The sequence below is a fragment of the Macrotis lagotis genome, chromosome 8 (genome assembly GCF_037893015.1).
Source record: "Macrotis lagotis isolate mMagLag1 chromosome 8, bilby.v1.9.chrom.fasta, whole genome shotgun sequence".
In the NCBI taxonomy this organism is placed as follows: Eukaryota; Metazoa; Chordata; class Mammalia; order Peramelemorphia; family Peramelidae; genus Macrotis; species Macrotis lagotis.
The window spans coordinates 28,083,357-28,107,147 of NC_133665.1; the positions used below are offsets into that span (position 1 = coordinate 28,083,357).

Genomic DNA, 23,791 nt, shown 5'->3' on the forward strand with positions numbered 1-23,791 from the left:
AGAATAATATTTCAAGTAGAAGATATGACATTTAATAATTGCTCAAGAAGGACATATGTTATTTTTTTCCACTCCTCCTTATTCCATTAGCAGGGAAAAATAACCCCAAACCTTTGTAACAAGCAAAACAAATTACCATATTGTGCATGTCCAAAAATGCATGTCTCATTTAACATTTTGAATCCATCACTTCTGGTAGATGATAGTTAGGAGGTGGGTAGCATGCTTCATCATTTGTACTCTAGAAATATAGAGGGTCCTTACATTGATCAGAACTCTAAAGTCTTTCAAAGTTGTTCATGTACTTTTTGTATAAATGATTCCGGTGATTTTTCTTGTTTTCCTCTGATTCAGTTCATGTAACTCTTTATTTAAGGCAATGGGGTTAAGAGTGATTTACCCAAGGTCATACTGCTAGGCAATTAGGTGTTTGAACTCAGGTCCTCCTGACTCCAGGGCCAGTACTTTATCCACTGCATCACCTAGCTGCCCCCCAGTTTATATGTCTTATAAGGATTTTCTGAAATGGTTCCTTTTTGTCATTTCTGATTCTATATATTCCATACTTCATTCAGCTAATCCCTAATTGATAGATACTTTCCCCAGTTTTCATTTTTCTTCAATAAGAATTGCTTTAAAGATTTTTGTAGCGCCGCAGGTTGCGAAGCCGCTGGCCTGGGCACATGATCCGGGCCCGGGTCAGTCAGTGGCTAGGCCCGCCCGCCCGCCCGTCCTTCTGTGGGTGCCATCATGGCGGAGGCGGCCAGTCAGGTGCTGCTGGGCTCGGGCCTCACCATCCTCTCGCAGCCGCTCATGTATGTGAAGGTGCTCGTGCAGGTGGGATATGAACCTCTTCCTCCAACTATGGGAAGAAATATTTTTGGACGGCAAGTCTATCAACTCCCTGGCCTTTTTTGTTATGCTCAACATATTATGAGTATTGATGGAAAAAGCAGACTTTTTAAGGGCTTAACTCCCAGACTGTGTTCTGGAGCCATTGGAACTGTGGTCCATAGTAAAGTTTTGCAGCGATACCAGGATTAGGACAAGGCTGAGGAGTTAAAACAAGGACTTGAACCTTCACAAAAAGATGGTCCATCCAGTTTTGACAAGGTTGTCAAGGAGACTACTCGGGAGATGTTGGCTCATTCTGCTGCTTCCCTTGTCACGCATCCCTTCCATGTGATCACTCTGAGGTCTATGGTACATTTCATTGGCAGAGAGACCAAATATTGTGGACTATGTGACTCCATAGTAACCATTTATCAAGAGGAGGGCTTCCTAGGATTCTTTGCGGGTCTTATTCCTCGTCTCCTGGGGGATATCATTTCCTTGTAGCTTTGTAATTCATTGGCCTACCTCGTCAATACCTATGCACTGGAGAGTGGGGTTTCCACTATGAATGAAATGAAGAGTTATTCCCAGGCTGTCACTGGATTCTTTGCCAGTATGCTGACCTATCCCTTTGTACTAATCTCCAACCTGATGGCTATCAACAACTGTGGGCTTGCTGGTGGATGCCCTCCTTATGCCCCAGTTTATTCTTCCTGGTTAGACTGTTGGTGCATGCTACACAAAGAGGGAAACATGAGCCGTGGAAATAGCTTGTTTTTTCGGAAGGTCCCCTTTGAGAAGACTTACTGTTGTGACCTGAGGATGTTAATTTGAAGATATGGGGCGGGGACAGTGACATTTCTGTAGTCCCAGATGCACAGAATTATGGGAAAGAATGTTGATTTCTATACAGTGTGGTGTGCTTTTTTTTAATAATCATTTTAATCTTGGGAAAATGGAGGTGTTTGGTGTCTGCCTTTTTTGTTCATTTCCCAATGCAAACTGCTTTACTGCTGAGATTCCCCAATGATTCTTTTTCCTGAAATGGGCAGTTTTTGCTTTGGGTTTAGATATGATTTCTATAAAGCAAAATTGCACTTTTCTGGAGGAATGGGCAGGTTATTATGGAGTTAAGGCTTCAGTTTTAAACTTTTTAAGAATAAAGAATCATAAAATTCCAAACAGGAATAGAAACAACTTGTGAAATGTCAGAAAAAATTGCTAAAGCAACTTTCTAGGAGATAAATAATTATCCTCCTCTTGTGGACTCTAAGGAGATAGTAGGATCCCCACAGAGCCTACTTCCTGATATAAGGCTTTGAAAATAACTAAGTTTCTCTGACCCCATCCCGCATTTTGCACAATTCAGTGGAAGTAGAATGAGTTTTAAGAGCAAATAATCGCAAAGATTATTTTTAAATTCCTTTAACCAAAATGAAGTACAAAAAAAGCTGACTTGGTAATGACTTCAACCCTCCTTCCCTATAAGCTCCACAACAAACCTTGTAAAGTAGAAAACAATATTAGAAAAATATTATGTCACTGTCTTTGGTCCTCTCTATGAGCTGAGTTCTTGCCATACCCAACAGGGCATTATAATATGATTTTAATTGTACGTGATGTTTTTATTTTTCTTCTCCTCTCCCCTTCCCCCATTTTGTTTAAAGGAGGGTGGGAGTCATTTAGTTTTAATTTCTAATGACACTCTAAAATAGGATTTTTGTAATGCTGGGTCTGATAATGTAGATTTCATTCTCCACTACCAAGATTTTCTTAGCCAGAGCATCAATAGCCTGGCACAATGTGACCTATGACTAAATGTGTTACAGAGATTTACAGAACAAAGAACATTTTAGAAGGAAATGGAAAAATAAAATTCTAAAAACCTTAAAAAAAATAAAGATTTTTGTAGCTTTGGGTCCATTTCCTCTTTTCTTTAATCTCTTTGGGATATAAACCTGTTTGTGGTATTGTTGAATGTGGGTGTTAGGACAAACCTTACTCCAACTTTAAGTTCCTAATTCATAGATTCACAGCCAACAGGACTTTTAGAAGTCATCCTATCTACTCTGTACCTTTAACCTTTGATTAATTTATAAATGAGGAAAAGTGAGACCCAGAAAGATTAAATGTCTTGCCCAAAGTTACACAGATAGCACCACTGCCAGGATTTAGAAATCACTCTCTGTCTAATATTCCTTTGCAGGCTCAGAGAATTTTATGTCTCTCTTCCCTTTTCCATGCAAATAGTGTATGGTACTTCTTGTGAATGACTTGAACATATGGGCAGGAAGAACAGAAGGATTAGTTGTCCAGAATTATTTGGCACAAAGAATCTGTCACAAGTCGATCAACAAAGCACTGTTGATAAAAGAGCCATCCTTTGTCATGCAGATGCAATTTTGTTTTGCAGAATATATCTCCTGTTGGCTCTAGAGGGATTTTGTAGACTTTTTGTAACCAAGGTGTTTTTTTTTTCTCCTGGATTAAGTATGTGACCCTCTTTCAAATATTTGGAAGAACTCATGAATAATCTTAATATCAGAAATGTGCGATTATTCTTGTGCCTTTTCATAGTCAGACTAGCCCTTTATCAAATATAGAGCTTTTGGAAAAAACCTCAAGTCTATTTTTAAAAGTTTTTAGTATGTCCCCCTATTGAAGGAAACGTGTTGCTGAGCTTCAAGGTTGAGGATGTTGATGAAGCAATTACTTCTTGGTTTGCCTTGGGTGAAAACTTTTCCTTGTTGATTATGTGAATTTGTAGAAACATTTATATGGCAAATTTCTTAAGTCTCTTTGTCAGATTGGTTATTTAAGTAAAACATAGGACATTAACTTCTTTTTATTTAGTTAACAAAATATCTTACATCACTACACTATATCATCTAAAATAAATTTTTATTTAAACCATGATTTTATTTTTTTACTTTTTAGACTAATTTTTTTATTTTTCTCAGACAAGAATAAATCACAAATGATAGCATTATTAACATTTTCTTTTGTTAATTTACAAAGCACTTTTTTCCATTGAAAATTTCATTTAATTTTTCTAATTGCATACAAAGTTAGTTTTCAACCTTCATCCATTTACAAGTTTGAGTTCCACATTATTCTACCATCCTTCTTCCCCACTCCCTATAGCAGGAAATAATTTGATAAAAGTTGTACATGTATAATTGTGTTTAACTTATTTACATATTAGTCATGTTATAAAATAGAAATTATAACTAAAAAAGAAAAGACAAAAAAAGTTTTAGACAAGTGAACATAGTATGCTTTGCTCTGCATTCAGAATCCATAGGGTTTCTTTTTCTGAATGTGGTGTCATTTTCCTTAACAGTTCTCTAAAAATTGTCCTTGATCATTGAACTGCTGAGAGGCGCTGCATCCATCATAGTTGATTCTCTCATAATGTTATAGTTAATGGGAACAATGATCTATTGTAAACCTGTGATTTCAGAATTTGATTTGGATCAGTCCTTGGAAATCTTCTTGGGGATAAGGAACTAGGAGCCTCTTATCAGATTGCTCTCCAAAAGAGAGGGCAACATTTTGACAAGAGACCTGGATTTGATTTATTAAGATGTTGGACTAAAACCAAACTCTCTTCTGAATTCAGAACCAGAATCCTTTTCATTAAAACACATTGTGGCTCAAGAAGCACATCCTCATAGCTGTTATAATTTACTTGCTTTAGTTTTTACATTTTTTTGAGTAATTAGTATCAATTGTTTGTTTTTTTCTCTTAAATAGTTTCCTGTGACCATATACCTGTTGGGAATTGTATAATAATCTTGTAAAATTTCTATCAACTCCTTGTGTCAGATTTTTTTTTTAACCATGATTATTGCAAAGAATTTCCTTTATATATTTTCTTTTATGTTGTTTATATTGACTACTTTTATCAGACACGAATTCCCCTGCCTCCATTTGCCTTCTTTTTTTTCCCTTGGGTTTCCAAATAGGAAATTTATTTAAACAGATCAAATAAAACTTGTGCCTCCTTGCCTCTGCACTTAGAAGAATGTGTTGGGCCTCTTGGTAGTAAAGCGTGGTTTGTGCTGGCAACACAGAACTCTGTGGGGCAGAGGGAACTTTATTTTGGAGTCATGAAACTGCTTGACTGCCGGTCAGTGGCACTTGCTGGCAGGAATTTCTTCCACTTTCATGATCTGGATGGAGTAGGCTCGGGCACAATGACAGGCCCCCATATCTTGGTAGCACTGAGTGACACCACCAGCAGTGGTCAGGTCTCTGTACTCCCTGTACATGTAGTGGGTTCCGCTCCTGGAATCGTAACGCAGCCAGATACCAAAATTTTTCACCTTAAGAAGGGACTTTTCAAAGACCTGTCTGCAGTATAGGATCTCTCCAGAAGACTTCTTCATCTTTTTTAGCTGGTACACAAAGTACCAGAATCGGGACTTTGCTACGACATGGTTAGGAGCAAAGATCCTCATGCGATAAAGAGGCGGCACTGGACTCTTGGGAGTAGACAGGCATCTTCCAACTACCTTGTACTCTCTTAGGGTGCCCGAGGCCTTCATGGTGCTGCCACCTCACTCTCCGCCAACCCGCAAAAGGTCATTTGCCTTCTTTTGTTTATTTTGAAGGCAGTAAGGGTTAGGTGACTTGCCCAGGGTTACACAGCTAATAAGTATGGTCAACTTTGAACTCAGGTTCTCCTGATTGAAGGACCTGCTCTATCTACTGCGCCATCACTTTATCTAGCTGCTGCCTTCATTTTTATGTAATCAAATGCATCTCTTTGGTATTCAGTAATCTATTTATTAGCCCCCCCTTGCAAAAAAAATATTCTTCATAATTGAGATCCATGTTGCCTTTTCAAATTGTTTATCTTTCTTTTTTACATTGATCCACTTTAAATTTATTGCAATATATAGTGTGAGAGGTGCATTTCAGCTTATTTTTACCAGGTTATTCTCATTTTTCCTAATTTATATAACCCAGAGGAAGAAGCTATAAGAGGATAGGTATAGACAAAGTCCATAGGAGGCCTCTCAGACTGAAAATGATGGGATGGCCTAGTTTTTAATTTGATGGAGGATTTGAGAAAATCTCTCTGTCTAGCTTCTTCAATCAGAGGGAGACAAGGAGCCCAGGAGCAGGTAGTACTGAGAAGATAGATCCTGATGACATTTTTTTCTCTTTAATATAAATATTTTATTTTCTTTCCAATTATATACAACAGTAGGTTCTTAACATTTTTTGTATTGTTTTGAATTTTACAATTTCCCCCCCCAACCTCGCTTCCCTCCCCTCACCCCCCCCGCCCCCACAGAAGGTAGTCTGATAGTCTTTACATTAGAAAATTGAATGTGTTAAGAGAAAAATCATATCCTCAAGGAAAAAAATAAAATATAAAAGATAGAAAATTTGCATAATAAATAAGATATCTTTGTATTTTTAATTGAAGGTAATAGTCTTTGGTCTTTGTTTAACGTCCACAATTCTTTCTTTGGATACAAATGGTATTCTCCAATGCAGATACCCTAAAGTTGTCCCTGATTATTGCATTGATGAAATGAGCAAGTTTATTAAGGTTAATCACCACCCCCATGTTGCTGTTAGGGTGTACAATGTTCTTCTGGTTCTGCTCATCTTGCTCAGCATCAATTCATGCAAATACTCCCAGGCTTCTCTGAATTCCCATCCCTCCTGGTTTCTAATAGAACAATAATGTTCCATCACATACATATACCACAATTTGTTCAGCCATTCCCCAATTGAGGGACATTCATTCGATTTCCAATTCTTTGCCACCACAAACAGAGCTGCTGTGAATATTTTTGTACAAATGATGTTTCTAGCCTTTTTCATGATCCCTGTCTTCAGGGTAAAGATCCAGTAGTGGTATGGCTGGTTCAAAAGCTATGCACATTTTTATTGCCCTTGGGTATAATTCCAAATTGCTCTCCAGAAAAATTGGATCAGTCTACAGCTCCACCAACAATGTATTAGTGATGAGGACATTTTTTTAAATCAAAGTCCATTAATGATCTGTATGCTCAATCTTCTGAGATGAGTTTAAGTTCTCTTTTTTCCATTGTGTAGTTTGTATATTTTATATACATCTTCCATTTAATTAAGATCTCATAATGCCAGAATAATTTATTTTCTTTTGTTCATTATGATAAGTTTCTTTTATATTTGAGTTTTCTTTCTCACTTTTAGAAATTAAACAAATACATTTTTTGTTTTTTAAAAAATATTCATTGATTTTCCAACTGCATGTAAAGATAGTTTTTAACAATTATTTTTTGTAAAGTTTTGACTTTAACATTTTTCTTCCTTCCTCCCTTTTGACAGAAAATAATCTAACATAGGTTATATAAATATAACTACATTAAACATACTTCCATATTAATCATGTTGTGAAAGAAGAATTGGAAAAGGGAAAAAGCTATGAAAGGATGATCAATAAAACATTTTAAAAATTGAAAATTAAACTAGATAACTTTATTATTTTAAATAAAACCAAAGAATAGTTTTAAGAACTTGCCCTTTTTATTATTTTATTTTTCATTTTTTCAATTATATGTAAATATAGTTTTCAACATCTTTTGAAAGACTGAATTCTACATTTTCCTCCCTTCCTCTCTGCCTTCCCCCCAGACAGTGAGTTGTCTTATACAGATTATATATATACAACTATATTAAACATATTTTATTAGTCATGTTGTGAAAGAAGAATCAGAACAAAATGGGGGGGATCATGAGAAGGAAAAAAACAAAACAAATTTTAAAAAAGAAAAAAACAAATTTTAAAAAGTGGGAATAATATGTTTTGTCTTCATTCAGACTCTGTAAGTTTTTTTCTGGATATGAAATGGCATTTTCCATATCAAGTCTTTTAGAATTGTCTTCAAGCAGGGCAGCTTGGTGATACAGTGGATGAAACACTGACCCTGGAGTCAGTAGGACCTGAGTTTAAATCTAACCTAAGAGACATAATACTTACTCAGCTATATGACCTTGGGCAAATCACTTAACCCCATTGTTTTGCACCCCCCCCAAATTGTCTTTAATTATTGTACTGCTGAGAAGAGTCTTATCATAGTTAATCATCACACAATGTTGTTGTTAAATGTATACTATGCTCTTCTGGTTCTGAAGAACTTGCCCTTTTAAATAAAATATTTTGAGATGTAGGACATTCTAAGTGCAATAAAGTAAAAGTGAAATGATATTAAAATTTAGGAAAAAATAATGCTCTAATGACAAGAGTAGTCTTATACAGGTTATATATGTACAACTATGTTAAACATATTTCCATGTTGTGAAAGAAGAATCAGAACAAAATGGGGAAAAACCATGAGAAGGTAAACAAACTAAAAGAAAAAGATAAAAAGAAAAATAATTGATGGATTATGTGTTTATTCTAATGAGATTTTTAAAAATCTTCTACCCAAGTTCTAAATTAAATAGGATTTAATTTAAAATTACTAAAGAGAAGACTAATTTGAAAATCTAATCATAGCAATTTTATTTCAAGATGATAAACCTAGATATGTTCAATTTTAAGTATAGATTATTTGCTCATCTCTTCAAAGTACCTACCCCCCTTTCAGCACCTTATACTTATAGATGGCATTATCCTCAGTTCTAGTATATGTTCGCTCATTCTACTTAAACAATCAATTGCTGGATCTTGATCTTTCTACCTTTACAACATCTCTCAAATGCATCCCTTTCTTTCTACTCATAGAACTACAATGTTTATACAGGTTGGCATTAGATTATTACAACAGACTCCACATTGGTTTTCCTACCCTCATGTGTCTCCTCACTTCTATTCTTCACCCTGAATTGATTTGACATGACTTGGTTACTCAAATCCAGTAACTTCCAAGTTTTTCCAAAATAAACTAGAAACTTCTCTTTTTTAAACTTTTTTTTTCTTCAATTTTACTTATTTAAGGCAATGGGGTTAAGGTCACACAGCTAGGCAGTTATTAAGTGTCTGAAGTCTCATTTGAACTCAGATCCTCCTGGCTCCAGGGCCTGTGCTCTATCCACTGTGCCACCTAACTGCCCCTCCATTTAGCTTTTAAAAGCTTTCATGACCTGGCCTCAGCCAGCATTTCCAAACCTCTTTGTACATTTGTTATACTCCTGGACTCTGTGATCCATCTGAATTGGCCTTCTGTTTGTTCCTCAGTTACAACACTATCTCATTTTTTGTACTATCTTTTCTTCTAGGGCTGGATTTCATTCCCTTTTTACCTGTGTGTCAAAATCCCTCTTACCATTTATTTTTATAGTTAGGAAAACCTGAGCTCAAATCCAGTATCAGATACCTACTAGTGTGACCTTGGGAAGTCACTTTACCCTGTTCTCAGTTTCCTCTTCTGTAAAAATGAGCTGGAGAAGGAAAGGACAGACCACTTCAGTATCTTTGCCAAGAAAACTTGACAAGGGATCACAAAGTCAGATGAAAGTGACTGAAAAAGCAACAAATGATAATCAGTTATATGTGTGAAGTCATATAATATACATTTCCATATTAGCTATGTTGCAAAAGAAAAAAGCAAGAAAAAATAAAGTAAGTGGGGAGAAAAAAGCACATTTCATATTACATTCAGAATTCCTCCATTGCTGTTTCAGATGTGGATAGCAATTTTCACAAGTCTTTTGGAATGGTCTTGGATCATTATCTTGATCAGAGTAGTTTTCTCTCACAGTTGCTTATTATTACTTTTTTTGCAAGGCAACTGGATTAAGTGACTTACCCAAGGTCACACATCTAAGGTAATTTTTAAGTGTCTTGAATTCGGATTTGAACTCAGGTCCTCCTGACTTCAGGGTCAGTGCTCTTTCCACTGTGCAACCTCACTACCCTTCATAGTTGATTATTGTTAAGATTATTGTTGTTGCTGGGTTCAATGTTCCTTCTTGGCTTTAAGAAGAAGTTTAGGTAACATTTTCTGAATTGGTGCCTTTTCTCACCCTTTACCTTCCTCTTCATTTAAAAATTAAAAAAATTTAATACCCACAAAGAAGGATATCACAAATGCTTTTCCCTTCCTCCCAAACTACCAAATAACTATATATGCATGTGTGGGTGTGGGTGTGTATGTTGTTTGTATTTTTTGAAACAGAAACTATAGAACAAATGCTTAGACAAAAGTGTGATAGGGAATCCCTGTCTCAACCATAGTTACTTTAGCTTAATCATTGATCAGAGAAACATGTTAAAATTGCCAGACAAGTTTCTCTGTGTACTTTTGATACCTAACTGAATTTTCCAGGTTAATCTCAGGGAGCGGCAGGGATGAAGGACATACAAAGGGTACCAGGATACATTCTTTTGAATGCCCAGCTTCCCACCCTGCCTGCCTGTAGATTTTGTTTTTATTTTAGTATACCTGATAATGTCCTTCCTCATCTTTAAGTCTATTCCACAAGCATTTAAATATCTTCTGTGTGGTAGACTTTTGTGTTCTATGTTGTGTTGTTCAGGCATTTCAGTCCTGTTAGACTCTGATGCCATTTGGGTTTTTCTTGGCAAAGATACTGGAGTGCTTTGTCATTTTCTTCTCCAGCTCATATTATAGATGAGAAAACTGAGGCAATTTGGCTTAAGTGATTTGTCTGGGGTCAGAGTCAAACTCAGGAAGATGAATCTTGACCCTGACTCTATGCCTGATACTCTGTCCATTGTGCCACCCATGTTCTGGATAATGGAGTACAAAGACAAAAATGGACCAATCCATGCCCTCAAGGATCATGTAAACAACATGTACACAAAAAAGAAAATAGAAACAAAGTAATTTCAGGGTATTTGGGAGGGAAAACACTAGCAGGGGATCAGAAAAGTTCTTGTGGAGGACAGAGAACCTGATCCATCTCTTTGACTGGGGATCCTTGCAGTCAATCAATATACAGGAATTAGAACTAGAAGGAAGTTGGTTTGAATCCTCCCTCAGACTGTGTGGCTCTAGGCAAATCACTTAATCTCCCTCAGTATCATTTCTTTTGCAGCACATGCCTCTCACAAATGAGCTACATGTATATAAAATACTTTGCCAACTTTAAAATGCTGCATAAATTGTCATCATCATGATGATGCTGGGCAGAGCGAACACTGTTAGGAGTCACACTAGAAGGGACATCCCAAGGAAGGATAAGATGCCGATGCTTCCCCCCATGGACTTTTCTGCTCTGGTAGATGTGTAGAAGCATGGGAAACTATTAGAACTCAGTTAAAAAGAAACTGCTAGGAGTTCAGGAAAGGGAAAGGTGAATCTGATCTGGAAGGTCAGAGGATATTTTATGCAGGATTATAAGCCTATATATGTGTGTGTGTGTGTGTGGTATATGGGCAGTAGGTGGTGCAGTGGATAGAATGTAGGGCCTGGAGGCTCATCTTGTTGAGATGAAATCTGGCCTCAGCCACTATTTGTGTAATCCTGGGCAAATCACTTGAACCTGGTTGCCTTAGTTTCCTTTTCTGCAAAATGTTCTAGAAAAGGAAATGGCAAGCCACTCCAGTACTTTGCCAAGAAACTCCCCAAATGGGGTTATGAAGAATGGGACACAATAGAACAGCAAAAATATATGCATGTGTATGTATATACTCTTGTATGTGTATATAAGCATCTACATAAAGGCATGTATATGTACATATGTGCATATATGTAAATTTATGGATACATTTCTCTATCTAGATTTAAATAGATTGATTAGAAAAAATAGAGAGGAAAAATTCTTAGATTAGCTTACAAATGAAAGAAACTAGTTTGGGGAGCCTGCATCTCTTTTAAACCAACATTGGATTTTTGTGCTTTGTTTCCTGTTGTTATTTTCATTTTCATTTTTGAGCTATGGGATAAAATTTCCTGGTTCTAGTCCTAGAATCTCCTGAGACCTTTTTTTTAGCATCCTTTCTATTTATAAAATAGTAGAAATCATATTCTAGCCCAGAGCATCATGCTATTCTTTACATAAGATTGGGAAAGGATCATTTAGTTGTTGCTTTTATCGATCACATTAGAATGTTTTTACTTTCCTGCCAAGGGAGGGAAATGAAAAAGAGTGCCTTATGTCAGAGACTGCCTGGCCCCATTGGCCTCTTTTCTACTCATGTGTCTCTAATTATCCTCACTTGGAGGCTCAGTTGTACCTATATGCTGATTATCTGTTTGGCATCTAGATGTTTGTAATCTATCAAAACCTTTTTAATAAGCTAGACAAGACCTCTCTTTGGGTTGCTTTGTTCTCAGTGGACCAAAGACCACAGGGTGAAAATAATTTATTTTGCAAAAGGATATTTACATGGTTGTAGTCAGTGTATATAATTGTTTTCATGGTTCTGCTTCATTTTGTACCAATTGTCTTTGTTTGATCCTTTAAATTTTTCATTTTTATTACTCCTTACAGCGTATATTCCATTACATTCATGTACCACAATTTACCTCATTGGAAATTTATGATATCTTGTAGCACCATTCCTCAATTGATGGTAACTACTTCCAGCCTTTTCCTACCACAGAAACTGCTGCTATAACTATTTTGGTGTATGTGGAGCCTTTATTTTTGGTAGTAACCTTTTTAAAGTATATGTCTAGGGCAGCTGAGTGGCGTAGTGGATAGACCATAGGCCCTGGAGTAAGGAGGACCTGAGTTCAAATTTGACCTCAGACACTTAGTAATTATCTAGCTGTGTGGCCTTGGGCAAGTCACTTAACCACATTGCCTTACCAAAAAACCAAACAAATAAAGTATGTGTCTAGCTGGTTTAAAGGGTAAGGACCTTTTAGGCACTTCCTTACTATACTTGCAAGTTACTTCTCTGAACAGAAGTAAAAATTGCAGTTATTTTGGAATTGCTTTTCTCATACTATTGTTGATTTGCAGTAGTATTTCATATCGCCATTGATAATTTCTGATCTATTTGATACTTTCTTGAAGAAAATGTATAGAAAAACTGAAACTACCAGTAGTTGACTTAAGATTCTATGGTTATCTTGATTGGCACTAGAGTGGTGGTTGGGACAGTGTTTTGTTTTTTTGTAGCAACCAAATGATTTCCTATTCCATCATGTTTTGTGAAACTGAGAATATACATACTATATTGAATGAGTCTTGACCCTGTTAGTTCATCCCTGAACCCAGTAGCTTATGCTTTTTTAATTGTTTCTGAGGAAGTTATTTGACCTCTCTTGTACCTCAAATTTCTCACCGATAAAAAGAAAAGATTAGACTAGGTTCCTTCTAGAGGACCTTCTAGCTTTCAGATTTTGATCATATGATTCATGAGATCACTATGCTATAATTTGTGTCCTAGAGATCTAAGGTCAGTTCAGTGTGTGTGTGTGTGTGTGTGTGTGTGTGTGTGTGTGTGTGTGTATGTGTGTGTATGTGTGAAATCCAGTGCTTCTTTTTTCCCAACTCTTTATTTTTTAATTTTTTTTTATTAAAGATATTATTTGAGTTTTACAATTTTTCCCCCCAATCTTACTTCCCTCCCCCCATCCCCCCATGGAAAGCAATTTGTCTTTACTTTGTTTCCATGTTGTACCTTGATCCAAATTGAGTGTGATGAGAGAGAATTCATATCCTTAAGGAACAGGCAAGAAGTCTTAAGAGGTAACAAGATCAGACAATAAGATATCTGGGTTTTTTTCCTATATTAAAGGGAATAGTCCTTGAACTTTGTTCAAATCCATGGCTCTCAATCTGGATACAGATGGCACTCTTCTTTGCAGACAGACCAAAATTGTTCCCGATTGTTGCACTGATGGAATGAGCGAGTCCTTCAAGGTTGAACATCACTCCCATGTTGCTGTTAGGGTATACAGTGTTTTTCTGGTTCTGCTCATCTCACTCAGCATCAGTTCATGCAAATCCCTCCAGGCTTCCCTGAATTCCCATCCCTCCTGGTTTCTAATAGAACTATAGTGTTCCATGACAAACATATACCACAGTTTGCTAAGCCATTCCCCAATTCAAGGACATTTACTTGATTTCCAATTCTTTGCCACCACAAACAGGGCTGCTATAAATATTTTTGTACAAGTGATGTTTTTACCCTTTTTCATCATCTCTTCAGGGTATAGACCCAGTAGTGCTATTGTTGGGTCAAAGGGTATGCACATTTTTGTTGTCCTTTGGGTGTAGTTCCAAATAGCTCTCCAGAAAGGTTTGGTGAGTTCACAGTGCTTCTTACTTATTTTAATTATTAGATCAGTATAACTTATTCCAGATTTATAATTTTTCTTAGAGAGCTAGCCATTATTTAGATGATTTAGGAGTACACAATCGCCCTTTGACACAAAGAAACCAAAAAGCAATTTTCATTTTGTCTTTGTGTCCCTCCAGTGCCTAGCACAGTGTATTTTTTTCATTGCTGCTAAGTCATTTCATTCATGTTTTGTCTCTTCTTGACCGCATTTGAGGTTTTTATGGCAAAGCAACTGGAGTGTTTTGCCATTTCTTCTCCAGCTTGATGAGGAGTGAAAACAAGTACAGACTGAATTTGAACTCGTGGAGATGAGTCTTCCTGATTCTAAGCCCAGTTCTTTATCCACGGGGCCACTTAGTTGCCTTTCTTGAAAACTGGAAGCACTTAAAATGCTTATTTAATTAAACATCCATAATAGGTACTCAGTAAATAAGATAATAAGTATTAATAATAAAAAGACTAAAAGATTTAGATCTGAAAGCAAGATTCTTTTTTTTTTTCTTTTGCCTTTTCCCTTTAAAAAAAAAAAGAAAACTGAAGTTTGGTGTGTCTTGCCCAAGGTCACACAGACCCAGAAGGAATGTAACAAGAATTTCAACCAGGGCAATTACATATACTTTGAAGGTAGGAAGGGTCTATGAAGTTAGGGGGAAGATGACAAATAGGTTAATAATATTCAGATGACTCGCCATAAAGAGGATAATCACTTGATTTGTTTTTCAAACTCTGTTATATAATTTTCTAGTTCATGGAATTAAGTGGATGTTTGTCAAAAGAATTCCAGGGATATTCATTTGTCAAATGGTAAATGTTGGTTGTTGGTGTCATTGTTAGCTATGAATAAAGTTGACTTCTCTATCTGGAGATTGGAACCAGACCTCATGAGCAATGTGCTTCTAACCAACTGAGATTTAATATAGTGTCTGGATATAAAGCAGTTCTTGCCACCAAATAATTTTTGGAAAACTGCTTTATTGATTTTCTTTTTCTCAGATACATAGTTTGAGAATCAATAACCATGGGAAGTCTTTTCACTAGACTGAGCATATTTCTGAGTGCAATGCTGATTACGTTACAAATTTAGAACTAGAAATGCCTTCAGAGGTCACCTGGTCCAACTTTTTTATTTCATATAAATTGAAAACTGAGACTTATAGAATAGAAGGGGAAGTGTCCTAGATTAAGTGGCAGACTTGGGCATTGAATCTGGGTCCCCAGACTTCCAATGGAGCACTCTTTCCATGTACCATACTCAGCTCTGAGCATAGAAATGAAGCTTAACCCCCATTGCTACTATAAGTAAATCAATAAAGAACATTTATTAATTGTCTATTATGTGCCAGACACCATTCCAAGCTCTAGGGATATACAAAAAGAAGCAAATGACACTCTCAAGGAACTTAAAATCCAGTGGGGAAGACAAGAAACTAATATGTACAAACTATATATAGGAAAATAGGAAGGACAGGCACTACCACTATTGAGCAGCTAGGTGATAAATGCTTATAGTACTAGGCCTAGGATCAGGAAGACCTGGGTTCAAATATAGCCTCAGACACTTAGTCCCTCTGTGATCCTGGGAAAGTCAGTTAACCTTTTTGGCCTCAGTTTTCTCACCTGTTAAATGAGCTGGAGAAGGAAATGGCAAAACCACCAGTGTTTTTGTCAAGGAAACCTCACATGTGGTCAGGAGGAGTCAGACACAACAGCAACAACTGATATGAACAACAATAGAATTAAACTGTAGAAAGTGTCCTATAAAACACAGGATTTTAGTTGGGACTTGAAAGATGAGAACATGACAATGCTGTCTTATGAACAGCAGACTTTCTTTTCTACTGAGATTCTACTGATTCAGTCAGAGGCAGAAGCCTCTGCTAGTATCTTCTGCTGCCTTGTTAACCATCCATGGAAGCCTTTTCCCTTCCTTGTCCTCATCCCATTACTACTCTTTACTTTTGTGCCCTATGGAAACCCTCTGTTGTTAACAAATTGCGTTTCCTGTCACCCTGCTTCCATCTTCTAGCATTAATGAAAACATGTCCCATTCTCCTGTGTTTTCTCCTCTACCCCCACCCTATTAATTCTGTATCACTAGCTTCTCTCTCCAGTGCTGGATGTACTTTCTCTCATGTCCTTTGACAAATGTATCAAGAGGGCATACTCCATTTTTTTTTGTTTCTGGCTTAAACTTCTAGACCCTTTGTCTTCAGTCATTACTCAGCAACTTCCCTCATACATATGAATCGACCTTTCTAGATCCTGAATGCCTATTCTTTCTCCTTTCTCAAGAAGTTTAGAATCTTTTGCTGAGGCTTAATTCTATTTCCATCCTTGCCTTTACTTTTGGGGTCATAGGTTTATATGTGGATATCCTCTTAAATAGCTTTGTTTTTCATTTTATCACCCATCTCAGTAGCTAGAACCTGCACCTTCAATCTGCTTCAGTCACTCACAGGAATCTTTAACCTCATTCTTATCTACAAATATTTCACTCCATAATCCATAGCTCTGGAATACCTCTTGTTATCATGTCTGTGATCCTCCAGACTTCGCTCCAGACTTCGTAGAACCTTCTGTGCTCCACTGTGTTTCAAAGTCTGTCCAAGTTCATGTTAGTTGTTTCTATGACACTATATCTATCTCATCCTTTTATATATACCCCTTTCCTTTTGCCTCCAGTCTTTCCTGGCATCAGGATCTTTTACAGTGAGTCCCATATTCTCATTATGTGACCAGAGTATTTAAGCTTGAATTTCAGGATTTGACTTTCCAGTGAATAGCCTGAATTAATTTCTTTTAGTATTGTCTAATTTGATACCTTGCTGTCACAGGGACACTCCCATGTCTTCTCCAATACCACAGCTCAAAACTGGATTCTGCAGCACTCAATTTCTCTTATATATACTTCTGTCTGACCCTAACTTTTCCCTTCTGCCTCTTCCCTTCTAAAACCTATTTTCTGATCTCTAAACTACAGTCTTGAGTCACATCCCTATTTGCATGTTTCTATATACACTTTTTTTAAAGGTTTTTTTTTTGGCAAGGCAATGTGGTTAAGTGACTTGCCCAAAATCATACCACTAGGTAATTATTAAGTGTCTGAGAACAGATTTGAACTCAGGTCCTCCTGACTCCAGGACTGGTGCTCTGTTCCTTGCGTTACCTAGCTGCTCCTATCACCTTTGTACAGACTACATTTTTTTCCTTTTAAAATTTTAAGTCTGTAGCTATTCTTTTACATTGTCCTCTTCTCTTGATTGTCACTAATTTACTGACTCTTGATATTTGGCAGTAGAAAAAGTAACTCTTAAGGTAATTATCCTCCAGTTATTATGAGTGGAAGAATAAAGGTTCAATGTCTTGGTGATGGGGATAACTATTTTAAGAGTTGCTTTCTCTGCTATCACTAAGAGCCAAAAAGGAGACTGGCCCTTTGACATACAGCTACTTTTTAAAATGTCCTTGAAGGTTTGGTGAAAAAGAGTTCTAGATTTAATCTGAATTTCAATCTTTGCCCTGTAAGTTACTGCCAATTTGACCTTGAGCACCTCATATATCCTTTCTAGGGCCAAATTTCCTCATCTCCAAAATGAGGGCATTTGGCTAGATGAATTCTAATCTATGATCCTTTGACTGAGTAATATCTATTCCCAGCAATGAAGAGGGTGATGGTTGGAGAATATTTCTGAGCAGGGGAAAATTATGTTTGAGGAAGCTGGATAGCTTTCTTATCCTTCTTTAAATAGCCAATCAAACAAAAAACTTTTATTAAGAACTTGTGTGTCAGGCATTATGCTAGCTATGAAGTAGAATTTTATGGTGTGACTTTTTATTTTAATTTGAAACATCATGATTTTAAAATTTTGTTTGAAGCATCATGAATTCTTAAATCATCAAATACAATTATTTCTGCATAAATGAAAAAAGTCAAATAAAAATGATTTTTGAATTATGAGTCATAGGTAATCCTTAGTGGTATTCCATTCCATCAGAAAGAGGAATTATGGGTGTCTGTATGAAAATAGAAGTCTAGAGCTTAACCCACAAGCCAGCTTTTTTGGCTTACTGCTTTTCATCATAAACAACTTCTTATAAATGAAATTGACCCAAGTAACTTTCTTTAAAAAGAATCTACTGATATTTTTACTTTTAATATCACATTCACTCCAGGATATTCTAAATATACCCCCATTCTGTTAACCTTCCCTTATAACAGAGAAAAAAAATTTAAAAATAGTTCCATAAAACTAACCAGCACATCAAATATACTGGTCAATATTTGTAACATTTGACACACTTATTTCCCTTCCCTTTCATGAAAGGAAAGAGATTATTTTCTCACTTCTTTTCAAGGGCCAAGCTTGGTCAATTTTATTATTTTTTTTTAGGTTTTTGCAAGGCAAACGGGGTTAAGTGGCTTGCTCAAGGTCACACAGGTAGGTAATTATTAAGTGTCTGAGACTGGATTTGAACCCAGGTACTCTTGACTCCAGGGCTGGTGCTTTATCCACTATACCTAGCTGCCCCAGTCAATATTATTGTACTACATTTAGTTTGTTATTGTTCTTTCTGTTTACATCATTGTAGTCATGTTTCCCTAAATAATCTTCAGGTTTTAAGTTTAGTAGATGTTTATAGTATTTGTTCATTCTGGTGGGTAGAATTTTTTTCAGTAGGCTTCATGATTGTCATACATTATCTAATTAAGGGGAAAAAACTCTTGGTTTATCATATCAGAATAAAACAAGTTCAAGGAAAATTTATTATATTCCTCTTGTTTGCAGATTACTGTGTTAGGGCCTGGTAAAGATGCAAAATTTAGATATGACTCCTGTGTTCATAGAACATATAGTCTAACAGGGCAAAAAGGCAGACAAAAGCCAATATAAATTAATGCATAAGTGAATTAGACAGATGCAAATTAATATTATTAGTGATGGAATATCAGAGAAGGCTTTCTGGAGGAGATGATTCTTGGATTAGACTTTAAAGGATGTGGAAATTGAATAGGCAAAGATGGGGATGGGAAACATTTCAGACATGAGAAATAGTATGGAATAAGAAAATATATAACTTACATTACTGTATTATGTTACATTATCATAATATATATATCTTATATACTATGCAGAAAAATAGAATAAGGGAGATGGGAAAGCAAAGGGTGTATTTGGGAAATGCTTTGCCTGGAGAATGAGTACAGAGGAGAGTAAAATGTGTTAAACCAGGGAAGAAACAGAAATGCCAGATTTTGAAGGACCTACATTAGCAGAGAAAGAAATTGAATTTGACTCAGTAGGCAATAGGGAGGGAGAAAATGAAGCTTTTTAATCAGAGAAGTGACATAATCAGATTTACCCATAATGAAGATAAGTCTGGAATGAAAGATTGATTAGCATGAGGAGGAGAACAGGAAGAAATTCTAGAATGCATTAAGAGAGACTTACTGTCTAGGGATAGGGAGGTAATAGTCTTGCAGTGATGTTGCTCAGGCCTCCTGCAGGAATGTTCAGTTCTGAATGTGCCATATTTTAGGAAGAACATCAATCAATAAGTTAGCAATGGTCCAAAAATGGCAGGATGTTCAGGATGTTGAAAGTCCTTGTAATTGTGTTCTATGAAGATGAGTTGAAAAAACTAGGTTTGTTTAGCTTAGAGGAGAGAAAATTTAGATTGTGTCCCATGGAAATGATACTTTTTTTTTTAAAGTATTTGAAAGGCTCAGATGAAAAAGAGATCTAATTTGTTCTTGTTTCCAGAGTGCAAAATGAGAAGGAATAGGTTGAAATGAACAGTGGTGGAAGATATAGGTTGGATGTAATGTAAGGAAAAGGTTCCTAATAACAATGACAATTGACCAAGGGCAGACTTGGGAAATAGTGGATTACTTCTCCCTGGAAGCAGTTAAGCAAAATTTGAATGATTGATTGTTAGGTATTGTTGCAGAAAGGAGATAACTGGGTGGCATAGTAAATAGAACACCAGGTCTGGAGTCAGAAAAACCTGAGTTCAAATCCAGATTCAGACACTTTATTAAGAATAGGGAAATAACATGCATGACTATGGGCAAATCATTGACCATTTAACTCAGTTTAACCTAGTGCCTGCTATATGGTAGGCACCTAATAAATGTTTATCGATTGACTATTTGACTCAGTTTCTTGAACTATAAAATGGGAATAACAGCACATATCATTTTTTTTTTAGGTTTTTGCAAGGCAAACGGGGTTAAGTGGCTTGTCCAAGGCCACACAGCTAGGTAATTAAGTGTCTGAGACCGGATTTGAACCCAGGTACTCCTGACTCCAGGGCCGGTGCTTTATCCACTGCGCCACCTAGCCGCCCCTATAACAGCACATATCTTGTAGAGTTTTTACAAGCATCAAATAAAATAATATTTAATATTTAACTGATAATTAACTAAATAATATTTAACATGCTTAGCACAGTGCCTGTCCCATAGTAAGTGCAGTATTTATGCATATTCCCACTCTATTAACCTTCTCCTTCTCTCCCTAGAAAGGGTTCTTGCTTTAATACAAATTGCACCAAATGTCTGTAGGAGGTCCTTTTCAGCTCTGACATTCTGATAAGGCTGTGACATTCAGATAAGTGATGTTCAGTTCACTTGTATCAGATTTCAAGATAATTGCTCTTTTGAATAAGAGAGATGTGATATGAAGAGAACAGAGAAAATTCTGTTAGTGGGAGACAGAATCTAAAGTTAGGGTGAGAAACTTGCTATATTTTAATTTCTAAATTCTTTAGAATACATTGAATATGCATACTTATGGTTAGAACCTGAATATAACTTTTTTTTCTATTTTCCCTTGTATTATCTTTGAATCAGGAGGCTGAAAAATGTAATGAAATTTTAAGTGCCTTATAGACTAGTCACTGAAAAACAGCAAAGTGCATGCAAAGAAAGAGGTATAGCATTGAATATATCATAGAAGATAGTATTTGGGGAGAGACTAGGAAATCTTGCTCTCCCCAGCAGACTTATTTTGCTAAGAGAACCATGACTAATTCCTGCTGTTCTATTAAGTTTTGTTTGCCAGCATTTGGGGAAGTGGCTGGGGGTGGAAATCATTTCCTATTCTGCTTTCTAGTTTGTGAAATTCAACCAGATTGGCTTCTTTCTTGTTGCAGTATATGTGATTTAATTTTCAGGCTTTGCATTTCCTTTTGAAAAGCTATAATATAATACATACAGTAACTATGTAGAGAGAGAAGCATGAGTGTAACTATATTTGTAATGGGGATACAATTCCTTGACTCATTATTTGACTAGCCACTGTGGATCATTTTTCTTCCCTTTTTCAGTATCACATTTTATGGCTCTATAAATAGAAATTCCCTTCAGTGCAAATATATTTCTTTTTAAAGAAATTGAATTAGAATGTAATAAATTATTGTAGTAGCTTCTGAAATTTGTTTCAGAGTAGGATATTTTATCAGATTGTAAACATTTATGGATTTTCTGAAGGTTACTCAATAACCCCTTGGGCTACTCTTGCCATTCCCTATCTTTGACCTGAATGGGGTATGTCATTGATATGTTATTTAAAGTATACAGCCTGAAAAGTTGCGTATTCCAGATTGACCACACCTTTGTTTTTAACTGAAATTGTGTTCTATAGCCTTTGTCCAATGACAGTCTGGAGATCTTGTTGGAAATGTCCTTCCCCATCAACTTTACTCATCTAGTTTATTGGCCATTTTTCAGGCCTCAGTGAAAATACCATCTTCTCTGACATTTTCTCCATGTCAATGAAAAGTGATTTTTCTCCATCTTTCTCTTTTATCACGGAACTCTTATTGTACTTTCACATTCAAATACTACTGTTTTCTTTGGGAAAGCAACCTCTCCTGTTGACCTTTCTATGGCACTTCCACATTGTAGCCTATTTTTCAATTCTTGTCTCTTTGTAGTTTTTGGTTACATTAAATATTACCTCTTAATAACAATAGCTTTTTATCTATATTATTTTATGTCTTATAAAGCATTTTCTTTTGTTATAATTCCCAGAGGTAGATTCTAGATGAGAAAATTAGGTACAAACAGGCAAATGACTTGCCCACAGTTATATTGTTAGTAGATATTAGAAGGGATTATAAACCCAGTTAATTCCTGCCTCCAGGTTCTGCATTATTTGAAATGTTCTGCTACTGGATAATGGCTTTCACAGACAAAACACATTCTCCTAATTTCTTTCCTAGTTCCCAAAATGCTTGCTTCTTTCATAGTTTCTTGACTGGTTCCTCATTCTCTTCTCAAGCATATAATTTGATTGTCTTCAGGGGGTTAGTTTTTGGTCCTCTTTGCCTGCCTGACCTCTCTGTCTTGTCCTTTCACATTCTCCCTCCTACAACTTTTATACAGAAATTTTTCTCTCTAGTCCTTTTTTTTTGGGGGGGGGTGAGTTGCAAGGCAATTGGATTAAATGACTTGCCCAAGGTCACACAGTTAAGTAATTATTAAGTGACTGAAGCGGGATTTGAACTCAGGTACTCCTGACTCCAGGGCTGGTGCTCTATCTACTGTGCCACCTAGCTGCCTCATCTCTTTAGTCTTGATCTCTTTTCCAGTGACAGGTAGCTAGGTAGCTCAGTGGAAAGAGCTCAAGAAAAACTGAGTTTAAACTATAGCTTATGTGACTGTGATATTTAATTCCTTTGAATTTCAGTTTCCTCATCTATAGAAATGGGTATAATAATAGTAATCATCATCCTCAGGTTATTGTGAGGATCAAATGAGATATTTGCAAACTGCTTTGAAAACCTTAAAATGCAATATTAATGCTAATTATTGTTATTATTACTTCAGAGGTCACAATACTCTAAAGTGTTGTGACTTCTGTGCACCACACACAATACTGGGGAAAGAGGTTTATAATTGGAAGACATGGCTTCAAATCTCAACCCTAGTAATAATTAGTTGTGTGACCTTATATATGTCATTTAGCTATTCTGTTTCCTCATGAATAAAATTAGAGATTTGGTATATATATCCTAGAGATCCTGAATAGCACCAATGCAGATGTTCTATTTCCTAGCTTACTTTATACATATATATATATATATATATATATATATATATATATATATATTATAAGGAATTTACCTCCCCCCCACCTTTTTTTTGCATTTTAAAGCCCTTAAGGTTAATAATAATTTTGTTGTTCAGTTCTGTCACTTAGGTCACTCAACGTTCAATAAGTATCTGAGATTCAGTTTGAACTCAGGAAGATAAGTCTTCCTGACTTCTGATACAGCACTTACCCACTAAACCACCTAGCTGTCCTCCCCCTCCCCCACATCTCCTTAAGGCTATGGGCAAATTTTTTTAGCAGCCCTTAATAATGTTTAATATTTCTGTTTAATATAATAATATTCCTATATTCTACCCAGGATTCTTAACTTTCGGATATGTGTCCTGAACTTTGGTGAGAAGCTTACAGACAGAACTTGTCAGCATAAATTTCTTTTTTTTAGGTTTTTGCAAGGCAGACGGGGTTAAGTGGCTTGCCCAAGGCCACACAGCTAGGTAATTATTAAGTGTCTGAGACCGGATTTGAACCCAGGTACTCCTGACTCCAGGGCCAGTGCCACCTAGCCACTCCCAGCATAAATTAAAAAAAAAAAATTTGTATTTTTAAAATTTTTAAAAATTCTTAGTTGAAGAAAATGCTAAATATTATTTAGAGGTAATGAAAATAAAGATGGATTTTTTCCCAACCA

The 23,791-nt window shown here is 36.1% G+C and overlaps 1 protein-coding gene and 2 pseudogenes across 1 annotated transcript in view; 2 read left to right on the forward strand and 1 right to left on the reverse strand.

Annotated features, from left to right (window-relative positions):
• GOLM1 (golgi membrane protein 1) overlaps window positions 1-23,791 on the forward strand; it is a 124,173-nt gene that overhangs the window by 49,037 nt on the left and 51,345 nt on the right. The gene's annotated exons all lie outside the window — the stretch shown is intronic.
• LOC141495375 (mitochondrial carrier homolog 2-like) lies at window positions 728-23,100 on the forward strand (annotated as a pseudogene).
• LOC141495376 (large ribosomal subunit protein eL20 pseudogene) lies at window positions 4,773-5,400 on the reverse strand (annotated as a pseudogene).